The 6,094-nt window shown below is 41.4% G+C and overlaps 1 protein-coding gene across 5 annotated transcripts in view; it reads left to right on the top strand.

Moving 5' to 3' along the window:
* The first annotated feature begins 1,161 nt into the window (after positions 1-1,161).
* Positions 1,162-6,094, top strand: part of TERB1 (telomere repeat binding bouquet formation protein 1) — a 46,393-nt gene continuing 41,460 nt past the window's right edge. For all 5 annotated transcript variants that reach the window (XM_069540242.1, XM_069540243.1, XM_060000628.1 and 2 more), the window contains exons 1-2: positions 1,162-1,213; positions 3,509-4,731. The gene's annotated coding sequence lies outside the window, so the exon portion shown is untranslated. The remainder of the gene's footprint in view (positions 1,214-3,508; positions 4,732-6,094) is intronic.

The following is a 6,094-nucleotide window of genomic DNA, read 5'->3' as shown; positions in this document are numbered from 1 at the left end:
CTTAAAAAAAAAGGTTCTGAAGAACCTAGGGGCAGGACAGGAATAAAGATGCAGATGTAGAGAATAAAAATGCAGATGTAGAGCATGGACTTGAGGACACAGGGAGGGGGAAGGGTAAGCTGGGAGGAAGTGAGAGTGGCATAGACATATATACACTACCAAATGTAAAATAGCTAGCTAGTGGGAAGCAGCTGCATAGCACAGGGAGATCAGCTGGTGCTTTGTGTGCACCTAAAGGGATAGGATAGGGAGGGTGGGAGGGAGATGCAAGAGGGAGGGGATATGGGGATATGTTTATACATATAGCTGATTCACTTTGTTTTACAGCAGCAACTAACACAACATTGTAAAGCAATTATACTCCAATAAAGATGTTAAAAAAAAAATAAAAGGGGCTTTCCCTGGTGGCACAGTGGTTAAGAATCCACCTGCCAATGAAGGGGACGCAGGTTCGAGCCCTGGTCCAGAAAGATCCCACATGCTGCAGAGCAACTAAGCCCGTGTGCCACAAGCTACTGAGCCTGCGCTCTAGAGCCCGCAAGCCACAACTACTGAGCCCATGTGCCACAACTTCTGAAGCCTGTGCGCCTAGAACCCGCACTCTGCAACAAGAGAAGCCACTGCAGTGAGAAGCCCACGCACCGCAACGAAGTGTAACCACACTAGAGAGAGCTCGCACATGGCCAAAAATAAAAATAAATTTTAAAAAATTATTTTTAAATACAATTTTAAAAAGACATGTTTCATATGTATAGTTTTATCAGAAAACAAGAACAGGATACAAAGAGGAGGGAAGGTTGTAAAAGATTAATGATGGCAGTGCTTGGGGTTCAGACGGCCTCCTCCCCACGCCTGCGCACACCTACCCGAGGCCACGATGCCGGCCTCAGCGACCCCAGAGCCCGTTCTAACTCCTTCGGGCGAATGCCCCTTTGGGCAAAGAAAGCCCTTTACACAGGGAGCAGTGAGATTAGAGGATTTCCCCTTCATATTGCGACTTTCCACTACTTAAACAGGCGCACACTTGCTATCCGCTGCCCTTTGGAATGTGGGTGAGCAGTGGCCGGCGAGAGACTCGGCGTGGGGGCGGTGCGACCGGAAGTCCCGCCCCACCGAAGTGCGCCGGGTATTCTCGGCGGGAAACCAGGTCGGGCGTCGTGCGAGGCGGGCGGCGAGGGAGAAAGGGCGAATCCCAGGGCGCTGCGACTTAAGGGTAAGGGCCACGGCCTCCACTCCCTGCGCGTTTGGGTCCTGCCTCAGCCCCGCCTCGGAACCCGCCCGTCGCCTCCTGTGGAAGGTCTGGGCTGCAGAACGCCCCGCTCTAACCTTCTTAACCGACCCACATGAGGGGATGGGGCGATGAGGCCTTTCTGAGGAGGCGGTTGCCCCGGGCTGAGGCCCGCACAGGGAAAAAGAGAATTGTCACGTACCACTTAGGCGGCTAGAGCCTGGCCGATTGTACTCCAGAATTCTCGGGCTCCTCCCTAGGTGGTTCTGATGTATGAAGTGGGTGGGCGCTGCTGGGGCAGTTGTTTCTCAGATCGGGGGGTGGGAACCTGTGTTCCGCATCACCTGAGGGGGAGGGCACGTTAACGGGACGGACATTCAGACCCACCCGCTGCCCTGCCGGTGAATCGCCCGTGGTGGAGCCGGCCTCGGGTCGCTAACGAGCGGCTACGTCCCTGCAGGAGTTGGAGAACCCTGGTCTAGGAGGGAAGGGCCCGAGGGACCACCTGTGCTCTTCAAAAGGAGTTCCTCCAGCTCTTTAGGTGAGCCAGGTCGTGGTGTTAATGAGCGCAAATGGACGAAACAGGGTGGAGTTAGTCTTCTCTCCTGGGAAAGATGTCTATCGGTTACCTGTGGAAACTGGGATGAGGTGATGAGGATGAATGCGGAACGGCTGCTCCAGTCTCCTGAGGCCGGGAGTGTTGATGTTGTAGTGAAATGGCTCCTGGTACCCTCAGCCTGTTTCTGGACCTGATCGACTGTTTTTTCTCAGTCTAAACTATTGTAACAGAAAGTTTACGTTACATTACTTGCATCTTGGCCGTTTCTCCCTTGCCTCTCCTACTTTAGGGGAAAGTTTCCACTTGGTATGAGCCCAAGCTGGGGATCCACTGTCAACAACTTAGTGGTGGCAGATATGGTGGGATTTTCAGCCCTGCCAGCCTTATGCACAGAAAGATGTCATTTATCTTTCAGATATTTTGAGGGTGCTATTTAGATTTCAAAAAGCTTTTCATGTTAACATTTTCTAGGCCACGTAAAAGAGGAATGTTCAGCTCATTTTCTTGCTTAAATTTGAATTTAACAGTAGTGTTTTGGGGAATTGATTGAGCGCAAACTGTAAGTAGGATAGTTTCTTCCTGTTAGCAGGAAAAAAAATCCCTTTTTCCCCCTGTGAGAATACAGTAAATAATTTTGAAATCTTGTTCATGGCAGTCTGCATCTATTCACTAAGTTACTGAAAATACTTAATAATATGTTTTATTGGGCAGATGATTTTGTTCTTGGGATTATACTATATTTTAAATATAATTTTATGGTTATCCCTCCCTTAGAAGTCATAACTTGTCCTTTGCTGTGGATGTTTTTAAGCATGTAGCAGGTAAATAGATGACTTGTATTAATGCTACTAGATATTTGGCAAACTTTATCTTATTTTACTGTGCAAAGTAACCATTTATTAGAAAACAGTATAAGAAAGACAGGCAAAGGGGAACAGAAGGTAGTTTGTGTTGTCAGCTTCAATTTAAAACATATCCCTCTTTAAATATGAAAATTATATTAAAAAGCAGAATAGATTGACTAATTAAAATTAAGGAGATAGTCCTTAAACTCCCTCACAAAGCAAAAACCTCCATGTGTGGTACGTCTTTTTTTTTTAACAGGCTGTTTTTTAATCTAGTCTTTTTCCAAATCCTAACCCATTTGCTCAAAGATAATGCAGCCTTTAAAAAAGGATGTAAATTTTCCTGTAAATTTTCATTTATATATAGTATAAATGAAACAGACATATAGTATGTTTGTTTATAATATGTCTCCAAATTATATGTAGGAGGCAGTATAACAAGAGTATAGCCCTTGCCTCAGATTTTCTTGGTTCCCATTCTAGCTCTGGCACTTACTAGCTGTTTGAACTTGAGCAAATTGTTTACTTTCTCCTCATCTATCTTTATCCTTACAGCTCCCTTGTAGGGTTATTGTAAAGACTAAAAAGATAGTATTTATAAGGTTTATAGGGGTTTATAGAGCCTGGTCTATCATTGGGCTTGCTGAACATTAGAAGCTTCTATTATAAAATTCGTGAAAAATGAAAAACAGTGAAATAAAACACCACCAGCTAAAGACAACAAGTGTTAATACGTTGCTCTTTTCCATCAAGTTTTATTTTATGTTTGCCTCTACATAATTGGGGTCATACTGTAGATAAAATTTTGAGTCTTGCTCTTTTGATTACATTGTTTTTGTTGTTGTTTTTTTTTTTTTTTTTTTTGGCGGTACACAGGCCTATCACTGTTGTGGCCTCTCCTGTTGCGGAGCACAGGCTCCGGACGCACAGGCTCAGCGGCCATGGCTCACGGACCTACCCGCTCCGCGTAATGTGGGATCCTCGCGGACCGGGGCACGAACCCGCATCCCCCGCATCGGCAGGTGGACTCCCAACCACTGCGACACCAGGGAAGCCCTTGATTACGTTGTATCATAAGCATTTTTCCATACTGTCAAACATTTCAAGTAAATGTCAATATTCTTGTAACAATATCCTGTCCTGTGGATATACTATGATGTACCTACCCATTCCTTTTTAAATGGAATATTTAGGTTAAAAAAATGACAAAACTAGTAAATATTTGTATATTACTTTATAAAAAATTCTCATATTTATCATTAAATTTTTTGTTTGGGAATTTTCAGTTTGAGAGTTAAAATGAAAGAAAGGATAATTAACTATCTCTCTTTAACCACCCAGTGCTTTAGTAAATAAGAATTTTAGAGTTTTGTGAGTCCTGAATTATAGCTCTAAGAAATTAATTGGACTCTGATGTATTTTTCTAAAAAATCAGTTTAGCATTTTAAAGAATGTGAGAGGCCGTATCAGGGTTGCCAGTTATTTTTAAAATTCATCTAATGAATATAAACAGAGGTTTAAGCTTGAAAATAACCATGAGTTGTTAGAAAAAATTTTAGTATTAAGCTAAGCTTGTGAAGAGAAATGCACATCTAAAGAGTGTGTGCATATTTGTGTTTTAAACCTCTGGTTCATGGAGGAGTGCCCAATCTGAAATCATGGGATAAAAATTTACAGAAAAGAAAATAAGGAAGGAGAACCAGAAGTGGAGCAACTAGATTCAGTCAACCAATCATTCCTGTGTTTGTTTAATAAAATGTGTTGAATGCCTGTAGTACTTGAGTGCGAGGTGCATTTATGTATGTTTTCAAATTTAATTCTTGTAACAACTCTATGAAGTTGGAAATTTATATTTTACAGATGAGGAAACTGAGCCTTAGAGAACTTAAGCATACCTAATACCACACACCTAATAAGTTTCAGATTCAATCTTTGCTCTTCTGGTTTGAGAAAACTATTCTTTTCCTACCCCTTTGCATATATAATTCTGGAATTCTCAAAATTGATTTAAATTGAGAAAATACCTTTATCTTATAGATGAAATATAGGTAAAAGAATGCAGACAAGCATGGAAAGTGAGGACACAAAGAAAATACAAGGTGAGAAATTTATGGATCATATATCTGGAATTTGTTTTATAGTGTATTTGTGGGATATACTGCAGATTATCTGACAGGCTCCAGGAAATAAAAGAATTATTCAGCAATTTACATGAATATTTATTAAGCATCTACTCTGTGCCTGTCACACTGACTTCAGGAAACTGACATTCTAATGGGAGATGGCATGTTGATAATTAGAATATCATATGATAGCTGATTTAATGGAGGTATATATAAGAACAGTGGAAACCTGAGAGGACCACCATCAAATTTCAGAGCTGTCCTCAGAAAAATGGAAATTTAATTCATGGGCATAAAGGAGGTTAACCAGAGAGGAAATATTAAAATAGAAAAGGATGGGGAATAGTATTCCCTAATGGACCCCATCACATCAGGGTTTGACTGAGGAAGAGGACCCTCAAAAAAAGACTGAGAAAAACATTTCAGAAAGGTCAGGAATGTGGTATTTTGGAAATCAGCCTTAGGAGAATGCTTTGAGAAAGATTACCCAAGAGCCTCAGTGTTAAGTATCACAGATGAAGACTGAAGTATCCACTGGATTTTTCATTTAGGAGTCTTTTGTTTTATTAATAGTAAATTTAATAGATTTCAGCCAGATTGCAGTATATTGAGGTCTGGGTGGGAAATAGTCTGGAGACAGTATGAATAGCTTACTCTTCTTAAAAGCTTGTCTGAAGATATATGGCATTAACTAGAGGGAGGATGTAATGTTAAGGAGTCTTATAAGAGGTAAAGAGATAAGAGAATATGTGAAGAGGGAGTGGGGATTATGGAGAGGGAGAAATTGAAGAAACTGGAAAGACGGGATAATTGCTGGAGATGCTCCTCTCAGATCACTTATCACACTATGGGAATTACTTACATCCTCTTCTGTCTCTATCACCAGATTGTGAGTTCCTTGGAATCAGAATCCCTGTCTGATACAGAGTGGATGCATAGTAGACATTCAATAAAGATTTGTTATATGAATATATTTTAAAGAAGGTCATAGGCCTGTAATAGTGCCTTTTGAGTTGTATGCGAGAGAAATACAACTCAAACTAGTTCAAGAAAAAAAAGGAAACGTATCAGTTCATACAACTGGGAAACTCAGAGTTGTGAGGAAATGTTCTCCGAAGGAACCACAAGAAGGAAGAGGGAAATCATTCTGGGCAAGAAAAAAACTATAGTACAGTTGAACCTTGAACAACATGGGTTTGAACTGTGTGGGTCCACTTATATTCAGATTTTTTTTGATAGTACTACATGATCTGAGGTTGGTTGAATATGAGGATGTGGAACCACAAATATGGAGGGCGGATTACAAATTATATGTGGGTTTTCAACTGAGTGGAGGGTC

The sequence above is a fragment of the Delphinus delphis genome, chromosome 20, assembly GCF_949987515.2.
Source record: "Delphinus delphis chromosome 20, mDelDel1.2, whole genome shotgun sequence".
In the NCBI taxonomy this organism is placed as follows: domain Eukaryota; kingdom Metazoa; phylum Chordata; class Mammalia; order Artiodactyla; family Delphinidae; genus Delphinus; species Delphinus delphis.
This window is presented reverse-complemented; position numbering and strand designations above follow the sequence as displayed.